General features: G+C 41.6%; 1 protein-coding gene across 7 annotated transcripts in view; it reads left to right on the top strand.

The window, feature by feature from the left end:
* Positions 1 to 22464, top strand: part of SEMA5A (semaphorin 5A) — a 506976-nt gene that overhangs the window by 112473 nt on the left and 372039 nt on the right. For 5 of the 7 annotated variants that reach the window (XM_082382606.1, XM_082382605.1, XM_082382601.1 and 2 more), the window contains exon 2: positions 4421 to 4515. The gene's annotated coding sequence lies outside the window, so the exon portion shown is untranslated. Of the gene's footprint in view, positions 1 to 4420; positions 4516 to 8355; positions 8577 to 22464 lie in introns of all 7 variants that reach the window. The other 2 variants (XM_082382604.1, XM_082382602.1) reach the window with 1 other exon arrangement.

Here is a 22464-nt window from a genome sequence, read left to right as displayed (position 1 = left end):
CACAGCTATTTGCACTGATGTTGTCCCTATGGAACGCTACTTGATTCAGACACTGTTTGTAAACAGAATTTGACGGGGGTGCAGCACAGATTCCGTAACACTGGCCAGTGCAGGCAAACCTCGAGGTGAAGGAACACCTTTCCAAAAAGAAAAAAATCCTAAGAGTTGGGCCACCTCATCACATCCTTTTCTAACGCTGCTTTCAGCATTTATACATCATAATGTCAAATAATGTTCAAAGTTTGGATGGGGATATTGAATAAACAACAGACCTGTCTTAAGAACAAAACAGTTTTCAAAACGTGAATCCTGACCCCATCTTAAGTGTAAAGCGGTTGGCCGTCTTATGTCTGGGGAGATCTGGCCCCGTGGACCAGCCCCTGACGCCAGCCACCATCTGCCCGGAGGGGAGGGACAGGTGGCCGCTCCCCAGAGCACGCTCAGAATGGCCCTGTACAGACCGCTGCCTTTACCAGATGCTTTGTTCATCACCTCAAGCTTTACGTGCATTTGGCTTTTCGTCTTCAGTCTTCACGTTGTTTTCTTGAATGCTGGGATTTTTGCTTAGGAACTTAGGAGCAGAGGCTCTGCCCTCGTCCCTCTTGCCTGGAACCCAGCCTGCCTGCGATCACTTATGTCCTTAGAAGTCTGCACCTTTCAGAGCGCCCCAGTGTCTCTGCAGGCTGCTGCTTGTGTATTTACTTCTCTTTCCCCTCCCTGCTTTTCTAAGTGTCCTTCTTTCCTCTTTCCCTCTTCCCCCTCTCCTCTCTACCATTTTTGCTTTCCTGCCCCTTTCCCTGTTCCTGTTGCTGGCACTTTTCTTTTTCTGGATGCCTGGGGGTTTCTGATGACCCTCCCAGCCCACAGGAGCCTGCCTTACTTTCAGGCAGCGTCTTTCTTTACCCTCAGTGTCTGCTGTTGATTTCTCCAAGCACCATCCAGCGAGGCACAGGTGTTTGAAAGGGAACGGCAGAGACTGTCAGAGTTGACCTCACGCAGGACCGCGAGGTCAGGGACAGTGTCAGGGAGGGGAGCGACATGGCGTGTACAGAGACAGTCAACCCATTTTCTTCAACTCCTTGTGCACCTCTGAGTGGTGTTGGACGAGGGAGGGAACAACAATATCCTTTACTTGTTTTGTATCTTCATTCCTAGTGAGAAGATTCTGATTCTCAGAGCTTGTTATTGTCTTAATTTCAAAGACATTCATTCCTCATGGGTCCATACTCAGTTTCTAGACTGATGTTCCTGTACAACTAATGTTTTGCAAAAATGGGCTATGATTTATAGTCTTTTAAAAAAAAATATTTTAAAACCTAAAGTTCTCTTGTGGCAGCTTCTCGCCCGTGGTTCCTCCCGTTCTTGTCTATTCTCTGCAGAGCTGCCATATTGATTCTCCTAAATACCACTCTCATCCTGGCATTTTACTGAGGCTTCCATGACACCCCCTTCCTTTGGATGACGTCTCCTCTCTTTTTCATGTTAACGTGCCCTAATTGTCTGCTTTTCTAGTCTGTTAGCTCCTTGGAGCTGCTCCTTTGAGCCTTCCTTCCAATTTAGCTGTGCGTGGGAGTGGCCTTTCAGATAGACTGGCCTTGTGTGCTCCCCAGCCGGTCCACATATTCCTGGTGGCAGCTTTTTTTCCGTGGTGAGGCTCTAATCGAGAATCATGAGGCAGAGGACGCAGGAATTGTTTCTACTAAAGTTGCTATTAAGTAAAAGAGAAAATAATAAGGGTAATATGGAATCGAGTCAAATGGGGACATTTATATATATTAATAAAACATAAGCAGTTTCTTATTTAATGGGAAGTTAAATATGCACTTTAAAATATTCCAACCTCAGTCTGAGATGACCCTCTGGGGCTTTGTAGCTTCTTAACCTTTTGAAGTTTCCCTCAGTTTTCTGCAAAATACATCAGTGATTTACAGTTTATACATCAGCTAATTTATGACCTCACTGGGGGAGGATGGGAGAGCTCAGCTTCCAGACCTGAAGGGGCCAATATCCGTGACTTCAGCTTAGCCTATTCAAGGTCACTGCTTTGTTGCTGTGGTTTCCGCTGCTGACCCTACACTGCTTAAAACACGTGGGTGTCATGTTGAATGGTATATATTCCTTTAGAGGGTGGCATGCCTACCCAGGCAAGGCTTTACCCTCCATAGTAGAAGGTCCTGATGCTGTTTGCTTGGCTGTCATGGGCCAGGGTGGTAAAATGTGCTTTTCACCTTTGATGTAACTACAGGCATAGTTACAGCCTCTCAGGGTGTATGTCCCTGGATCCTGCTGCTGAAACTAGTTTCTGGTTTAGACTTCAGATTCTAAAGGGAGTCCTGTTGTCCCCCAAGCTGTGTGAACTCTCGATGGGCATTCTGTGCCTTGAGTGTTGCCTTTTCACAAGGAAGGGACTCGCTTTTGAAGTCTGAAGTTTGGGCCTGGAGTGTGTGGCTGTCTAGGTTGCAGGCTGTCCCTGCCTGGATTCAGCAGGGATGTTCTCTTCCTGTGGTATTTGTCGTGGGGTTGTGTCAATGCTTCTGGATTCTTCCAATGTGCTTTTTGGCCTCTGTGTCCTTTGCCGTTTAAGAGGCTGGCCATTCTCTGTAGGCGTGACTCTTGGATGTCCTAGCTGAGAGGCCACATCAGCTAATTTATGATCTCACTGAGGGAGGATGGGAGCGCTTAGCCTCCAGACCTAATTAGCAGGCCTGTTTTTAATTTAATTCTGACACATCGGAGTCTGTAGGAATTGCTGGGTACTCATGGCAGTAACCAGTGGACCTGTCCAACTGTATTAAGAGATAAACAAATGCAAAGAAATTTTAGTACTAATTGTAAAATAGATTTTAGGGCTCAAGAGAGGAAGTTGTTGTATTCAAGCATGCTGTTTAATAAAGAAGCCTCAACTAACATATTTGTTGCCACACCCAAAGGAGATATTATTGGTGTTGTGAGAAAGGAATTGGCTGCTCCTAGGAATTTTTCCTGGGCTGAGTATGCCTTCTTACCTTGGGGAGAGCTCCCTTACTCCTCTTTTGGCCTCAAGGATTTGCATCTGCACCTCCTCCTTTCCAAAGTATGAAGTCACAGACTTTCAAAGACTCAGCTGGGACCTCATAGGGATTGGTGATGTTGCAGCGCATGAGTACACCTGGGCTGTGGCGCCTTCCCGGGCAGTTCTGAATATGTTGGATCACCCACTTGCTTCCCATGAACTTACCAAAGGCACCTCATGGAGGCCAGGAGCCTCATAGAGGGACATTGTCACCAAGCCACCGCCCTCTCTCCTCTGAACCTCAGGACTTTCACATGGCATTTCAGCAGATAGAAAATCTTATAAATTTCCAGATGCTGTAATTCAGTTGATCTTCTGCAGGCAGATGATGGCCTTTAGATAATTACTAAGTAGACAGTGTAGGAATCAATGCATAGAGGGATAGCCAGAATGTTCCAGAATGTTCTGGGAACTTCTTCTCCCCCTTTTCTCATCATCATCCTCAGCTGCTACTCAAGTGTTTGTGTTGGGATAGGCAACATCAGTGTGTTTGAACTTTATGGCAGCCAGAAACTGCGGAGTGAAGAGAGTAGAAAGACACTACATGAACTAGGACAACAGAAAAAGCACGAGCCCCCAAATTGTAGTATATGAAGTGACAGGCATCCTTAAATAGTAATGGACAAATTTCTTTTTTGAATATGAAATGGAAAGTAACCCATTTCTTCAATTTCTGGCATACATGGTTCTAGGGAAGCTGGTGCTTTGTGGTAGTTTTTTATCACATTCCGATATCAAGTTTTCAGGATTTTTATGTGTTAAATTGAATGAGCAGATTGGATAACTTTACTTGGTTTTAGTAAAGTGAATTATTTTTATGGTTTACAATTCCTTTTTAAAATAAAGTTATCATATTGTGCATCAGGTAAATTAATATGTAAATAAAAATACAAGCTCAAAATCTACTATAGTTTATTCTATACCTTCTGCCTTTATCTCCTATTTTTTGAAATGCATTACTTAAGGTACTATATATTCCCAAAAACAGAATGAAAGAGCCATCATAAAATGGGTAGATTCACGCAACCTGTCTGAATTTGATGTTCAAACTGCTAAAAGTAATTCAAATCCGTGTGAAATGATGGTCCTTTCATTAGTTTCATGAGATTTGTTCTCATATATTAACATTTGAATTGTTATTTCTTCTTTTCTGAAGAAAGAAGTCCATTGGTGCATGGGATGCGAGGCTAGGGCTGTCACATTTGTGATTCCAGGTTGTTCTGTTGTTCTGTGCTAAGCCTTACAGTGCCAAGGCAGCTGGTTGGGCAGGGCATTCATGGAACTTTCCAGAATCGATAAAAAATGACCATGGCCTCTTTTAAAATGGGTTAATCGAATCTCTATTTTTTTTTCTTTTCTTTTTTGAAGCACTGGTGTGTGAGAGTTCGGCTGCACTGCCCGAGTGACTGTGGATCCTTGGTGTGATACATGATCAAGGAAACGCTCCATCCCTTCCCTCCTTGGTAAGTCGGACACTCAAACGGGAAATGAAGAAGCCAACAGTTTTATAGATTGAGGTACTGTGATGGTTGATGAGCATCGCTTATCTCTGCTGTTAGAAATGGCAGTGAATGAATGAGCAGGCTTCCAGAAAGAAAGTGAAAGCACAGAGAAGTTAAGTAATCAGCTCAAGATCTCACAAGCGGTCAGAGGCAGAGCTGTGATGCGAACCGATGTTCTAAGCCCTAACCCACTACTACCTCTTAGCACTAAGAGTGGCTCCTGAGAATAAGGACAGACACACTTTTATTCTGTACTGGAAATACTCAGGTCCTTAAAGAAAAGCTCACAATAAATAGTAAGCAATCAGTTTTTCAAACAGCAGTCTATATCAGGAGATGGTAAACTTTTTCTGAAAACGGTGAGGTAGTAAACATTTTAGGATTTGCTGGCCATATCATCTCTGTTGTACTAACTCAGCTCTGTGTTGTAGCCTAAAGCAGCCACAGATGATGTATGTAAATGAGCAAACGTAGCTGTGTTCGGTAGAACTTATTTACAAAGACTTGTCAAGCTGAGCTGGATTTGGCCCTCAGGCTGTAGTTCATTGAACCCTGATCTGCATGCAGTGCTCAAAGATCCCAGTGTAGAGAGTGAGAGCGTTTTAGTGGCCAGTAGGTATGAGTCCTTTAACAACATTTAGCTTGGATGCTCAGAATTTACTCATAAGCCACTTTTAACGAAGCCTACTGTAGCTGAAAAAACCTACTGCATGGAGTGAGTGCATTTGGTGTTCCAATGCTTTCCATGGTCGGCATGCCCCGAGTGCATTAATCTTAAGTCCAAGCACCTAAACTATAGCTCTGCTCAAAACAGGGCCTGATCAAGAATATTTTGGTAATCCAGAATGTATAGCTCATTTACAAGATAAGTTCAGATAGCATTACCTATTTTGGTCTCCATATAATTTCTAAATGTGACATTTTTATTTTGTAGCCTTATACATGCTGCTACTTATACATATTAGGGCAAATATGCAATTATCTTGGGCTGTCTTATAATTACGTTGCACAGAAGTGTTCTGGTATCAAATCTGCATCTTTTATTCTGAGCAAAAGCAGATGTTTACAAGAGTCAAGTTTGAACAAGATTGACCTACTTAAATCATGGGATAACATGGCCATACCCTTGGCCAGATACATCAGATGAAGTGGGTTTGTGTTTTGTTTAACTTTTTCTTACAAAAGGATACTTCTGACACCTCAAGGCTTGTTTGACTCTCTACCTCACTGCTTATCATCTAGCAAGACGGGTAAAGCAAAGCCAATCAATTTGTGTTTCTTGAAGGAGTTTAAGCAGGGACCTGTCCTATTCGTTTGTTCGTTCTTTCATAGAAATAAGTAATTGTAGCAAGCCCGTGAGCCTGATGTAGGATCACTTTTGAAGATACGCCTTTTTCCAGAGTCACTCGTCCCTTGGTACTTGTTCCACAAGTAACGGAAAAGTGTTCTTCACTTTAATGGCAATGATATAAAAAGTAAAATTCAGATTATAAAAGTATTGGAAAGTTGTGTATGGTACCTTATTAACTGGAAAAAGCAGATTGCAGAATAATATATTCAATATAATCCCATTCATCTTAAACACACACACACACACACACACACACACACACCATCTCTGCACACAAGTGGCTGTGTGTTACAAAGTCTGCTAGAACATACATCAGTACATACCAAACTCTCAGTAGATTATCTCTGGGGTTGAGGGTGTGTGCCCTTTATGAGCCATATATTCACTATCTAAAATTTTCTCAAGAATGTTGTATTTTTGCAGTTTAAAAATATGAAAAAAAGGATTAAAATAGTGAATGCTAATTATGGAAATTATGTAAAAGAAGGGGAAAATTCACCCGTAATGCCTCCACCAAAGACAATCACTGCTGTCAGTTAATGTAGTCTTTTGTGAGTGTTTTACAGAGTTGAAATAACACTAGACATAAAATTTTGCCTATATCATCTTATTGAAAATTGTTAATAAATCTCATTTTAATGCATCATAATATTCTATCATGTAAAGGCACTATAATGGAATTTACTGCTTCTTCTTTGCTGGAGGTATATATTATTTTCAGTTAACAAAAATCATAGACAATGCGAAAGGATCGTGACAAGGGGAGTGTAGCAGACACCTGGATTCCACTGCTGCCTTCTGGTTTTTTACACCTCACACTATCACTACCTTATGAAGAGTAGAAATTTTGGAGCATAAAGTAGGTGCTTCATAATATCAGCTATTATTATAAAGCTTTTTTTAAAATTGAAGGTTAATTCATTAAGTCAGAATAGCCGTAGTTGCTTTGCTATTTCAGAGCCAGTGAGTTTTAATCAGATTGCCAGTCGGCTTTGCAGAAGTGTCCTAGACGTTTATACTTCACCAATAATATGTTAGAGAGTTTGTTTTGCTAAAACCTTACTATCATTATCATCATTAATTTTTTAATCAATTTGATAGTATTGCTTCCTTTTATATGTTCTGTTGTTTAGTCATTATGGTATTTGGTAGATTTGTAAAATTTTATGTGATAATTAGCCATTTTTTGAGAAGGGGAAGAGAGAGGGAGAGAGAGAGAAAGTAGAAGGGAGAAAGGGAACTTACATGTGTGAAAGAATTGTTAGTCCTTATTTTATACCCGTTTAGTTCTTGAGATTCAGCATTTTCTTACAGATATTAACAGAATTTATTTTTAAGAATATTAACCCTTTGTTGTCATTTCCCCCCCACTCTATTTGCTTGTTAACTTTATCCTTTTAAGTTTAAAGAAGTTCATTTTAGTGTCGCCAAATAGTTCCTTCATAATTGTTTCACCAGTGCTTAGAAATTTAATAAAAATTTTCCTTTACTTTCTTCTGATGTTATTAAAAATATTCAACTCTTTCATTCAGGGAAGAGTTCAGTTATTTAAGAATAGCTATCATTTTTTGTAATTCTTCTCATAGTTTTATTCTGCCTCTCTTTTAACTCTCTGGCAAAAGTTATCTGACAATGTTAATCTAAGGAATATGTTCAGACAATCAAAATATTTGTAGGAATGAGAGATCTCAACGACACATCGCTTCATCCTACAAATAGAGACCAAGTTTACACCCAGACAACTGAAATTCTTTCATTCTTTTACTTTCCTCTTTTGGTTAGGGATTGGTTAACTTTTGCATTTTACCTATTTTTTTAACAACTGTATTTCACATTTTTTATTTAATAGAACTTAACTCATTATGTTGAGCAGCATTAAGTCATATCTCAGTGTTTTTCCTCTTGTTTCATTTCTGTACCTAACTTTTGGTGTTTGCATTAAATGTTCTGTGGTGCATCTGAAAGACCAAGGCAACAGTGGTTGAATCTCATGTGTATTGGTTGATGTCTTCACTTGTTGACTTTAAAGCACTTACCTAAAATATTAATTTCGTTATTAATTTTCATGTGCCTACCATAATGGTTTCATAGTTTATAAGTTCTAAAAGATAGAGAATTAGCTAGATTTCTCTTTCTGAGATGGACGTGAACTTGGAAAGATTGAACCCCAACTCAAGTCTCCATCTTTCCTTAGTTTTCTAGATTTGTTGGCTGTAAAATTCTGAGTTTTGCTGTCATTGTTTCAGGTGGTGCCGCTGTGCTGATAGGAATTCTATTTTGTGGTATTTGCAATGCATTTCTATGTATATTATTGACATAAGGTACAGCCCTTGCTTAAACACACTGAGTGGTTGTATTTGGGGATCAAGATTTAGCCTGTCATTCTCAATAAAGTCTGGAATACTAAAGCTGTGGTCTCCACATCTTATTATTCTTGTCCCATTGTCTAGTCAGCCGGATGGAAAATCTCCATGAGGCGATCTGGAAAAGCCCCATGCAGATCTAATCTGTTTTGTCGTGTGCATCTCACTCTACGTTAGCCAAGTCCACGGACAGGAGAATTGTCTGCTTCCATTATCTACGCGAGGAGGCATCGGAGCTGGGGAAACCTTGCTTTCTCTCCTGTTCTCTTCCCTGTTGGGATTTTGGCCTTTTTTAATTGCTTGTTTAGGTGAGTAACTGCCAAGTGTGTTATTGTCCCGGCTTTGTGACTACTATAAATATTTGTGAGTCACAGATGTGTGGTGAAGTTCAGAATCCATTTTCTTTCCTTCGTTTTGTGTTTAAGTCAGGCTGGGAATGGCATATGTGTACTGTTCATTCTCAGACACCGATTTGAGGGGCAGAGGTGTGTGGGGTTAATTGCTTGGATTTGAAGCTTTACGTGTGTGTGTGTGTGAGGATACTGCCCCCTTGATTAAACTGTGCGTAAGATCTTTTTTTGGCAGAAGTCTCCAAAGGGCATAAAAATGACCCTATGTTTGGATTTTTGGATTTCATGGGACTTGAGGTTTTCCTGCCTTGTGGTCTCCAGATCAGAGTACTGGAGAGGCTTCTATAGCTGCAGGGTTACAAACCTAACCAGTTCATGTTTTATCCACTGGGGCCTTTCTTGCGGTTTTCATGTGTGTTTGTGTCTGTTTTAGCCTCCCAGGCCACAAAGGGAGCAGAGTCATTTTGTTTCGTTTGCTTTTGCGTAAAGCTTGGGCAGTAACCACTCTTGGTTAAACCAAAGCAGAAAAAGCAAAGGTTGGAAAGATGGTCAGGAGATTCTGGGAAGTAAATACCACCATATTCTCATATAACAAGTTTTAAAAATAGTGATCAGATCTTCCATTTCCAGCGTTGAGGAATTAGGTGGGTATATCTAAATTGTTTATCATTGCTCAGAATTTGTGGGGGGGATGGGGGGAGGTGACCGCCCTGCTCACAGCTTCACAGCCTTTGAGAGCTGTTCTTCCTCCTTCCATAGAAAGTCACCTCCTTGCTACAGTGATGGTGAGGCTCTTGCCCCAACTGGCCAATCACACATCCCACCTGGTGGCCACTCTGAACAGTTCTACTTGAGGCCAAGACTCCAGCTTGGGCACCAAAATCCTATTCCTTCTCTTCTACTCAAAGACCCTTTCTTTCTTGCGTCATCAGTTTTTATTTTCCCCACTCTGTTTGGATCTTTCCAATAGGAATGCAAACATTAAACCATTAAAAATAGATGAAGTGTGGACTTGAATTTCCCCTCCAGCTATGACCCAATTCTATTCTTCTCTGTACAGAAAAATTCCTTGAAAGCATTTGTTTATATTTAGTATCCTCAATTCCTGTGTGTCCACTTCCTCTTGAACCCACTTGGACCGCACGGTCCTTCCATCAGTCCTGCTATGTTGCTACATCCAGTGGTCGACGTGCAGACAGCCTCACACGTGACAGTCAGGGTCAGCAGCGTTCGTACAGTACAATCCCTTCTTCTCAGCTCCTTGAAGCACTTGCTCCATCTGGCTTCAGGACACCACCATTCCCTGGTGTCACTCCCACATCTCTGGCCATTCACCTCAACTGCTCATCTGCCTTCCCTATTGGAGTCTGAAGGGTTCAGTGCCTTGACTTCACCTCTTCCCCCGCCATCCTCACCATTTGTATAAGTTCTGCCCTACCCATAATGTAGGCTCCATGAGGGCAGGGATTTTTGCCTAGTTTGATCATTGCTCTATCTTCAGGCATAGCGAACGGCCTGAGACATAAAAGCTGTCAATGTTTATTGGTTGGGTAGATGGACGGATGGATCTTTGGGGATTTTTCAAACTGGATAAGAAAAACCCTATTTCTAATTTGGATACAGAACTGGAAGTACATGAGATTGTCTGCAAGAGGAAGGAATGGGATTATTCACCCTCTACCCTCCCAACCAGAGTTTAGTGTATTTGGTATAATTTTCCCCATATTGTCCAGCAGGTGGGTACTTACTTGTTCACCCATTCTCAGTTCACATGTCACCTACTCTATAGACCCTTATCTTCTCTCTCCATGGCTAGATAAATTACATGGCACCTCCTTTGTGTCCCCACGTTCCTGGGCATGTCCCTACAATGGCAATTTAAAGTTGGATTCATTGTACTGTTCCTTGTAAACATGCAGTCTTTCCTTTTCAGACCAGGGAACCCTTGACTTGATTGTGTTCATCTTCCCAGTACTTAACATACAATAAGCACTGAATATGTACGTGTTATTTAGTGAAGTGATTCCGACCGAAATTTTGTAAAACATGATTTACTCTAATGGTCCTTAAGAGTGTGATAAGAATGTGCTCCTTCTGATTGTGCTATGTTTGATTTAAGATGCTTATTTCATGATTTTGCAATAATTAAATAATTAGATTTGCGGTAGCCATTATGGACTGTCCCCATATTGTCCAGCTGAGGCCATTCATTCCACTGTTTTTCCAGAGTCTTTGCTGCTTTCTAGTGTAAGTGCACATCATTCATAGTACTTCTTAGAGAGGAAAGAGTGCACGATCCTTCCGGAGTCTGTTTCTCCCTGATGGTTGTCTATGAGTCGAGAAGATAACTGGAAGAGAAGTTGACAGTAGTCTAGTATCACATAGACCAAGACCAATGGCCCCCTCCACTATGCAGTAGGATCAAATGTCTGCTTCTTCCTGGCATTTAACGTTTCTTAAATTGAGTGTTCAGACGCACTCTTGGTATCGCACTGGAATTTCATCTGTATCGTCTTCAAGGAATACGTATTATTAAATGTAAAAATAGCACAGAGTAGCATGACTCTTAGGTTATGGGGCTGACCAGGCTCAGAACTCTGAAGTCGTATTTCCTGTAAAGCAGTTATCAGGGATGTGCATGTTCAAACAACAGCACGGATGTGCCTTTACAGAGTCCCTGCTATGCTGGGAGTACAGCTCTGAGTCAGTTGAATATGTATATCTGTAGATAGATAGATAGGTAGGTAGGTAGATAGATAGATATAAATAGATACAGATAGATTGATAGATATATAGGATTGTAGATATAGGCACAGATAGCACTAGCCTTGAGCTCATGAAGGTCAGTAAGGCAGGAATACAATCAATGAAATAAATGTCTAAAACAGTGTACTAAAGCCCAGCTTTGTGGCTTAATTATAAGTTTCTGATAAATTAATTGATAGCTACTGAAGGATCCACAGCTATGCAGCACCTTTTAAATAATCTTTCACTGACTTGGTGCTACAGCACGTGCACATACACATACACACACAATGTTTTTCATTGGATGATGTGGACCACTGGCCACCATTTTTATCACCCATCCCAGAACACATACATATGTTCTGAGCTGAGCTGTGACCAGCAGGTAGGAAGCTTCCACAGGCCAGGCACACAGTAGGACCCAAAGAAGAAGGAAAAACATCAGTGAAGTATTGAATGACCACGTTTGCCATACAAATGCTCATTCTGAAATATCTTCACTGAAGCAAGCATATTTTTAGTAGGCAAATCTAGTTCTTTTCTCCCAACTATGACTTTTCTCTTTTTTTTCTGGAATTCCTTCTTAACTCTATTTGATATGTAGTTATATGCTAACTTGATCATTCCACTGCTATATTTCTAGGAGCTGATTACATTTCTTTTGCAGCTTTCTATTTTATGTGCTGTTATGCTCTTCTAAGATTATTTCATAATCCAGCTGTAATTAGGGTGGTGTCAAGGTCTTAGAAGTTTCTTCTGGGATCTCATAATAATAGCAATAATAAGAAAAGTGAATTATGATGGTCTAACTTTGTTCTGTGGTTATAATGTTAAGTGTCATGTATATTCTAACTTTGACCTTTATTTTCTGGTTCAGGTTTTGTCTTTATGGAAGAGCATTTACAGGTCATTTTTGTTTTCTTAAGCAACTCCTGACTGGTCAGAGATACCTACAGCTAACATTTCTAACCACAGGTGCATGGTTTGTGAAGACTTTATTGATTTGGAGTAGGTTCTTCTTTTTCCGAATGCAGGCCAGTTCCCCGTGCATAGAAAGGGTGGAGTGTAAATATTCTATGTCACCTCCACTTACCTGCATGTTTGGGTCTGACGGACTTGGACCAGTTAAAAAGAGGAGGTCATTGAACAGCCCCTTGTAATGTGGAAATGATAATAGAAATTTGATAGAGGTTCTCCAGCATTTCATAATATGGAACATTTTATAAACCACTGGTACTAACTTAGCAATAATTCATACCAGTGGCTCAAGTTATTTGAGCGCACCCTACATCCCAGGCACTGGTATAACTACTTTATTTATATCATTTCATCTTCTCAGCAACCATACACAGCAGGTTCTAATATTATCCGCAGTTTAGAGATGAGTAAACCAAGGCATGGAGAGGTTAAGAAACTTGCTAAGGTAATTTAGAGGTTACTCAGATGCCGACCCCAGTGAATAATATATAACTTTTGAATCCAGAGTGTGTTTTACCCCCTTTATTTTATAATGGTCACCAAGGGAGCTCCCATGGCAGACTATTACAGAGAAGAATTATAGAGCAATAGACCCACCTATCCTAAGTGTTATTTAAAAGCAGCTATAGGTTTCTGCACATAGTATCTTGGTTTTATTTCACTGAGGCAGCAAGTATTTTGAGGGTTGGAACCCACTCTCACTGTGTAATTTCCTTGCAGAAAACACATGATTGGTGGTTAATCTTAAAGGAAAATCCGTCATGGATAAAACATCTGTATAAACACATGGTGCTTCTGAAGCATCTTTTCCGGTACACGGGGGTCATCAGGGGCATCCCGATTAATGTCGGGTTGGAAATTGTGTTTCTATTATTGTTGTAACACACTAACCACTTTTCTTGAAAATTGCAAGGAAAGTGACAGGGAGAAATAACCTGTGTCCACCCACCCGCTCTCTCCAAACAGATCTTTATTGAGTACACACAGGGTAGGAGACTCTTTTAGGTATTGGTGATATACTGGCAAATATGAAGCCTCCCACTTCTCATGGAATGTATGTTTTGGGGGAGAGTTAGATTATAAACGCTAATGACATCCCAATAAATGAAAAAGTAACATATAGTGGTAAGTACAATGCGGAGACTCCAGATAGGGTCATGTGATAGTCAGTGACTAGGGGGCAACTTTGGACCACCTGTGTGCAGTGGGGAAGGGGAGAGTGGTGTGAATTGAGAGCAAGAGGTGGGCAAGAGTTAGGGCGCGTAAGACTTTGTAAGACAGGACAGGACACCTCGATATTTATTATGGGCATTGGGAAGCCTTTGCCGAAGTAGCAGTGGGACAGGATTTGTTTGCATTTTTAAACTGTCATTTAAATTTTCGTGGTCGCCATGGAGAAAATGGATTGTAGAGCAGCAAGAGGGGAAGAAGGACGGCCAGCTAGATGGCCATCACAGGGGACCGGGGGAGGCATGATGGTGGTACCGTCTAGGGTTTTGCTGGAGAAACTGGATGGATGTGGCATGTTTCTAGAAGCAGGGTCAAAGGTACTCTGGTGGCTTGGGCACTGGGGGAGAGGGGAAGAAAAATTAGGAGCCACAGTAAGCTTTAGGCTGGAGTAGGTTGTTGGATTGTGGACCATTTACTGAGACAGAAGTTCTGGGGACTTGTGTAGATTTTGGAAGGAAAGTCAGGGATTCTCCTAGGGTCATGGAAATCTGGGGTTGAAGGTCAGAGAGAATAGGCAGTCATATATGTGAGTCTGGACCGTCTGGGGATGATTGGGACCAGAGATCAGTATTGTGGAGTCACCTCCATATTTGACAGTATTTCAAGTCCAGGCCTTTCACCCAGGAGAGACTGTAAAGAGTAAAAGGGCACCTCAGGCAGAACCGTGGGTGTTGGAGGCTTTGAGCAGGGGCTGGTATCCGTTGGAGAGCACTTCACAATGCTCCGCTTGACGTACTAGTGCTTTGATACTTCAGAAGTGATCTTAAAAGGGACGAAAAGTCCCAGAGGTAATTCTCCCCTTGAGGGATTCATTCAACGTGTTAGCAGCACAATTCTTCACTGTTGTAACCTAAAATGCCATTCTGGTTACGGGAAATAAGGTCATATCCTTAGAGTGAAGTACAGTATTCCCTTGGTACCTGCAGGGGATTAGTTCTGGGACCTCCCGGATACCCAAATCCGAGGATGCTCAAGTCCCTTATATTAAATGGTGGAGTGCAGTGAATACAGTTGGTCCTCAGTTTCCCCAGATTGATCTGTGGTTGAAATTGCTGATAAGAGGGTCAACTGTATGTGATGTAATGTAATTTCTTTTCAACCTTTATTTTGCTTTTTTCTTCCAATCAGCAGTTCCGGTTCCCACCGTTTCTCAAAAGCAGTCTCTTGCCAGTTGAGTCTTGGGAGGCATGGGGCAAGGTGTGACGTGGGTTTTAACTGCCTACCCAGTTTTCTTTATTAACAACATGCTACTTTCTGTCATTAAAATTTTGTGCTACTGTTCTCTCATCCCTCAGTGTGCTCTTTTAATTACTGTAATCATATATTTTTTTCCAGGGACCTTGGGCTAGTGAAAGTTCAGTATTTAGGAGGCCTGGGGAATGTTTTTGCCAGTGAATTTCACATTCTGAACGTCAGTTCTGGCAGCCGTCTGCATATTTGTTGACTAAATGAATCTCTATGAACATTTGCAATGTGCTGGGTAAGAGACTCTATGACATGCTGTTAATAATAATGCAGCGGATAATGATGCAGGCCAGAGAGCCACTCAGTGTCTGATTCCCTGCAAGGATTCTAGTTAACCCCGCTTGCATTGTTAACACCTTTTGTAAAAGGCTCAAAGATACAAATCTTAGGATGTCACCAGAATTTTATCAGTGGCTTAGAATTCTGATTTCTGTCAAAGAGAAATGCATTGAGCCGATTAATGTAAAGTTGAGGACTCTCATTTCTCCTAGTTAATGAAAATAAGATTTGGCACTGGCCATTAAGATTCCCCGAGACGGATGTGTTCTGCTGTAAGACAGGATATAGAGCTGTATGTTGAGAAGTAATGGGTTTGAGCATCCAGAATCCACACAGAGACCGTTGTCAAAAGGACACCCATAATTTGTAAGGCACAGTGATGAAGCACTTGTTAACACTGATGCGCTCTGAACTAAAGAATAAGTTACTTTTTTCCAGTGTGTCATTTAATTTTATTCCACAATTTTTGGGATTAGTAACACTATACAGCATCTTTAACATTGATACCAACGAGAGTCCGATAAAAATTCAACAAGATGAAACAACCCAATAACACTAAAAGGTGCTTGCAAGGATCAGCTAAAATGATAAATATATTTCTCTCCCACTTTACCACCTAACGAAAAAGCCTGGGACTTGATTCCTTGCAGAATTCTGGGAGATGACAGAGCTGGAAAACAAACTCTCAATGAAAATGTCAGGAACCGGTTCTCTGGAGGACTGTACCTCACGCTAGCCTTCTCGTTTCTTTACCTCTCAAGTAGAGAAAAACCCTGATGCCACATACCTTTTTTAAAGAGACAGAAGTTTCTCCCGCGAATTCACCCCATTTCATATACACAGCTACATTGGTTTCCTTCTGGGATTCCTGATTCTCCCAATGCTGGAGATAGTTTCTGAGCTAAGCATACCATGTATCTGCTCTGGTCAAAAAAAAAGTCCATCCTCTGGACAGCACAGAGTAGTATTTGTAGCTGAAAACTCCCAAACAAACAATCTGCCCAGATTTAAGAATTACAACTAGCGCTACATTTAGTAACATCCACCCCAGGGGGCAGGCAGGACCAGCCACATTATCCACTGTGTGGGTAGTCACATTCTTCTCAGCCAGGGAAGGGGAAAAATGACGTTTGTGCCAATGGTGAAGAGTGCACTTTTGGACATGTCGTTTTATTTATACTGGATCCTTTCCAAGTTTATGTTTCAATGGGTTTTTGAGTCTTAATTTTAGCAGTTGCGGACTGGGAATTTTCTGCTGATTTCCTCTTGTTTTTTTGGCAACTGAAGGACTAGAATGTAATCTGGTTGCCATTTAAAAAAATTATCTATGCTACGAGATAATGTAAACAATCTAACAAGTTGAGTATCACATACAGACAATATTTGTAATGCATATGATGGCCTTAAGGTTAATATCTCTAACATACAAAAAGCTATGTAAATTGATAAGAAAAATTCAAACAGCCCACAAGCAAATGGGCAGAGATATGAATAGGCAATTCACATATGAGTAAATTCTGATGTTCAGTAAGTAGGTGAAATAATGTTCCATCCACTTCCAACTATCAAAAAAAAAAAAGAAAAGAAAAAGGAAAGAAAACACTTGCTGCTGGTAGTAAGGATGCTAGTAAAAGAGGACTCTCACCCATTCCTGATGGAAGTGTGAATTGTTTATATTTTGGGGAAAGCAGTCTGGCAATTCTTATTTAAAATGTACACATTCTTTGAGGCAGCACTACCACTTCTGGGAATATACAGTATAAAAATGAAAACACCAGCGTACATGTATAAGGGTATGTACATTTGGTGTCTATGGTACCTTTGTTTTCAGTGCTCTCCTTTGCCCCCAAAAATCTGTAAAAACTACCCCAAATATTGAGTATGTATCAATTGATTATAGATTATATATCAATTAGATTATAAGAATGCCTATGATATGATGCAGCCTAATTTAAAGACTAATTTAAATCACTCCTGGTTAACATGGAGAGATTTTCCTAATCAGCAAGAAAAGTAGATCTCATGTTATAAAGCAGAAAGACCTTCATCCCCCAAGTCTGTGTACCATGTTTGTGTGTGATACGTGAACATGGGGAAAGATCTAGATGGGTATCCACCAGACTGCTAAGGATGGCTCTGTGGGTAGGGGGAGAAGCAGCTTCTGAGAAATGGCCCTACAGTAGGCATTAAGCTTGCAGAAGTATGAAGACTGGGGAATCTGGGGTCATGAACACTAATCCTGTTGCTCTGGATGTAGATGAGGTCTGGATATAGGTAAGATCATCAGAGAGTCTTTGCATTTCTTTAAGGTGCTTAAAATAATTCCTACAAAGGGTGTAAGCTCTTCTTCATCCCCCAGCCATTGCTTCCTTATGTCAGGAATCCTTTCTCACTGTCTTTTCATAGCATTCATTCTCCTTTGAAAGTTCCCTTCATAGAAGGCAAACATTCACCAGCAGCACATTAGAAATCCTGTCTGCCCTTAGGTATTTGATGTCAGATATTTAATATTTCCCCTCCTCTCCAGCACATGAGTGACCTGGTCAAGTCAAAAATGCTTCCTGGGTCTCCTTTTCCCTTTCTGTGTGTTCAAATACCATAATTTTCTTGGGCATTATGGGTAGTGACAAATATTATAATTCAGGTAAATTATAATGGTGTAACTTTTTATCAAGAGGTGCTGCATAAACAGAAAGGTTGAACCTCATACAGCCTCCTGCACTGCTCTGTGCATGAATGCTGCTGTTATTACTTAAAAGAAGGGAAACCGGCAAGGGGGTGGAGGAGAGAAAGATGCATGGTGACATACATGTGAGCCAGTGACAAACGTGGGCGTCCCCATGAGTTTCAGTAGACTCTCTGGTCCACTTTTGGAAAGTGTCCAGTGCACCGTGCTTGGTTCATGATGGTTCACTCCAGTGCCATGTGAGCACATGTACCAGCAAATGACACGAAGGAGAAATGCAGTGGTGCTGCCCTTGAGCAAATGCCCTTCCAGTGTTTGAACTCCATCTGGAACCAATATGGTAGCCAGGGGCCCAGCAGAGCACGTCCTGAAGCCAGGGGTTTGGCTGCAGATGTACTAGTAGGGCTTTGAGGATGCACGTCAAAGAGTGTCTGCTTAGTTGTAACTTTTCTCTATGTGACACCACAGACAAACAAAAGTTGTTCTTAATTTGCCTTTCTGAAAACTTGATTTATTTTTACCGGTTATATGTTCATTTAGTTGGGCTTTGCTGTATCTTGACATACACGGGTTCTTGAAGAAAGTGAAACGCTCCCCAGATTAATAAACAGAAGTCATGTGGGTGTCATTTATAAATATTTAAACCTGCCGTGCACTTGTGCGTGGATGCAGACCCCAGGAAAGCTGAGGCCTCCTGTTTTTTGTTTGTTTGTTATTTTGGCCACGCCACGTGGCATGTGGGTTCCTAGTTCCCCAACCAGGGATCGAACCCGTGGCCCCCCCCCCCCCCTGCAGTGGAAGCACAGAGTCCTAACCACTGGACCCCCAGGGATGTCCCGAGGCCTCGAGTGTTATCCCCACTGTCAAGACACTATCGGGTCCGTCCATGGGCTACGACTTCTCGGGCACCCACAGCATCACAAAGGTTGCCCAGCTGTACCCAGGAGACAAGGTAGCTACCTGTCATGACTAGGTAGCTGTCATCACCTTGTCCCCTTTGATGCTCAGCTCAGAGGTGCAGGTTTCCCTCACTGAGCATGACCGTGAGCAGGATTTTGCACCACTCTTCCTCTGCCTCTGCCTTTACTTCCTAAGTGAGGCACACAGTCTGGCCAAGACATGTTCTATTTGTCCTTTACTTTGTTCTAAATGGTTAAGATGCTTGTTGGCCACCTGAGCCCCTCTGAGCACCAGGGGGTGTCAAGTAGAGTAAACCCCATTACTCGTCCTCATTAACATCAGGAGCGTATTTAGGACAAGTTTATTGCTCTCTGTGTATAAAGACAGATATCAGAGTTCCTGATCTTAAGGATCTTGCCACTTAGCATGCCCTCAGTATTTGTCATCTAGGGAGGGCAGTTGCCACATGCAGAGGATAAAGAACACTCCTGTTGGGTGGCAGGGATTTCGAGCAAATGGCAAGGCTTTGATTGGAATCATGGGAGGGCGTCTGATCATTGTGGACTGAAGTCCAGTGCTGCTCCTACTGCGGAAAAGAACTTGGAAAATGGAGCGTGTGCCCTAATTTTGCTCCATCTTTCATATAAACGGTGCTATGGACTGAATGGTAGTGTCCTTCTGAAGTTCATGTTAAATTTCTAATCCCAATGTGATGATGTCAGGAGTGGGGCATTTGGGAGGTGATTCGATCCTGAGGGTGGAGCCCTCATGAATGGGATTAGTGCCCTTATAGAAGAGGCATGAGACTGCTTCCCCCTCCCCCCTTTCTTTCCCCCACCTGCCTCTCTTTCTGTGCAGTGTGAGGGCACTGCAGGAAAACAGCCTTTGTGAACCAGGAAGAGGGTTCTTACCAGACACCAAATCTGCTAACATCTTGGTCTTGGACTTCCTAGCCTCCAAAGCTGTGAAAATAAATATTAGCTCTTAAAGCCACCTAGTCTTAAAAAAAAAAAAAAAAAAGCCACCCAGTCTCTGGTAATGTGTTATAGCAGCCTGAGCTGACTAAGGCAGGAGGGATTTAATAAATGCTAAAATGAAGTTATCAAACAGAATGACTGATAGGCAAGGGTCGTGTGGATCTGAGTATCTGTGGCGATAAAGATACAGCACAGAAGTGAGGGAAAAATGTCTCCAGAGACAGGAATGCAGTTATGGAATCAGGTGGATTGAACCTTCAGGATCATTCTTATTCCTCTTAACTTTGAAAACTGTAAGAAGTAATAGTCGGTTCCTACTTTGCAGGTTATAGGCAGTGCCAAGGAATAACTGGGGTCAGACGGGTATGGGTAGTTGAGAGGAAAAATGCACAAACTGAGATCCCATTCAGGGCTTAAATAAATGTAGATTTACGTGAGAAATTAAAAAAAATGTTTTAACAAAGCAGATGATGTGCATTAAGTAGAAACAATAAATACATTCTGCGTGTACAATCCAGTGGAAACAAATATTTAATTAGAAGTTGCAGCTTATGACGTTGAAAAAAATATTCTTTGAAAAACAATTGTTCATGAATTGTGTCCAACTGGTTTTTATATTCTAGTGGGACTTCTTTGGGGTAAAATGTAAAAGCAGCAGCGTCTTGAAATAATATAGCAGAGAGTTGAAATGCTTGCTATAAATTGCCTCTCTTATTTTTTACATGGTAGAATAAAAAGAGAATCTGTATAGGATATAAAAGATAATTAGGAAGTTGTCCAATGACTGTAGCAGGCTTCCGATTTTAGCAGCTGAGAAAAGTTTCAGTGGTAAGGAGCTTATACTTTTCCATAGCTTACAGCTTGTGAGCTATGGAGAATACGTGTCACAGGCAGGGGATAAGGAGCTTTCCTGTTGGGACAGGAATTGTGAGCAAATGACAAGGCTTTCATTGCACTCATGGAGGGGGTCTGATCATTGCGACGGGTAATTGGTCGTACCAAGTCCTCCTCTCCTCACAGGGCACAGTGCTCCCTAAATTGCAGGGTTTCTTTTTTTTTTTAGGCTGGAGCAGTTTCTCAACCTTGGCACTACTTTGGGTAGGATAGTTTCTTCTTATGGGGGGCTTTCCTGTGTGCTATAGGAAATTTATCAGCATCCCCAACTTGTACTCACTAGATGCCAGTAACATCCCCTGGTTGTGACAGCCCAAATTGTCTCCAGACATTCCCAGATGTTCCCAGGTGGAGGGACTAAAGTTGCCCTTGGTTTTGAGCTATTGATGTGAACGCACTCTACTGAATTAAAAGGAGGACAAATCTAAGTCTTGAAAACGTTGTGTGTATTCGTGTAGCCATACGTCTGTGAAGGCCAGGGCTTGGACTCGATACACTGTAATTTTCCTGTTGCCTTTGACAGTATTCCCGACCTTGGGCCAACAGCTTCTAGCCAGTACATGGGCGAGACAGCCCTGCCTGGGGAAGGAGGCGGGCAAGACCCGCAGCTAACAGTGTCTGCTCTCCCCCGCCTCGGGGCCCTGGGAAACTCGCCTGGATCTAGTTGCTGGGTAGTGCGGGGCCTGCCTTTGATGAATCATGACTTGGGGGCTCACCCCGTAGTTACCAGTGATCAGAAATGGGTTAGAGTCGACCAACGCTGCCACTGGTTAACCCCTACCTTCCCTGACTTCCCACATCTCCAAATCTCAACGCTTTTCTCCCTCATTTATGGATTTTAGAGTGGAAAGGGTGGAACAAATAAAATTCAACCCCCAACTGAAGGTTGAAGAAATTAAGAGTAAGTTTTTCTAAGAGCTTGGAGAGTTAATCTATGATCTGATGACCCTCTACCATCATTTCATTTGCCTCCCTTATTTTAACTGACAACCCTCCAAAACAACACAATGATTAGAGTAAAATGTATACTTGGAATGTCAAAGTGAGTTTTTTTGACGTTACCCCTGAGACCCATGGATTTTATTGTGCTGAGTGAGCGCAGGTTAAAGCTGCCTTTGAAAGGACACAAATTTTTTTAAAAATTATTATTATTTTGTTGTTGCTCAGCTTTCTCAACTGTGTTCCCAAGAAGAATGTTTTCTAACAACGGAAGATTACACAGTCTGTATCTTTGCGCTAAATCAGAGACCTGATGCGAACTCTGGCACTGCAGAACATGATGTGAATTTGGGAAACTCTTTGAAATAGAGTGAGGCCGTAAAGCAGTGAGTGAATTATAACGATGCAGGCAGTAGTCATTTTGATTTGATAGGCGTTCAGCACGTCCTCTATTCCATACATTTTCCATTTTATTTAAAGGAAAATTCCACCCAATTTGCTTAGACCCACCGTCTGGAAGTATTTTCTCTATTGCCTTTTGACACCTTGCCAACTGAAAGAAAAAAAGATAGAGGATGAAAAAATTATAAAAATACTGATTTTAAAGGAATGTGAAAAGAAATGCTAATTTTTCATCTTCTAACACATGCACTAAGTTAAATTAAGATCCTTTAAGTTTTCTTTGGTAAGTGTTTGTCCTCTGGTATGTGTAACAGAGTGTTTAGATTCCCGCCCTTCCTCTTGCTGTCCTTTAACAACTCCGAGGCCCAATACTTCTTACATGTGTCTGTGTTCAGTGATCATCTTTACTGTATCAGGTAGGAGAGCTCCATCTCACAACCGATGAACCCTAGACAGTGAGCAGTCAAGGTCCTCTGGTTGGTACAGCTTCTTGTATACTGGCCAGAGAATCTTTTTTTCATTCTTTGATGAAATTTTGCTTTAAGAAAACAGTTTTCTGAAAGCTGCATCT

This window comes from Balaenoptera borealis (genome assembly GCF_965194805.1).
Source record: "Balaenoptera borealis genome assembly, chromosome: 2".
NCBI lineage: Eukaryota > Metazoa > Chordata > Mammalia > Artiodactyla > Balaenopteridae > Balaenoptera > Balaenoptera borealis.
Note: the sequence above shows the minus strand (reverse complement) of the source record. Positions and strands in the feature narration are given on the sequence as shown.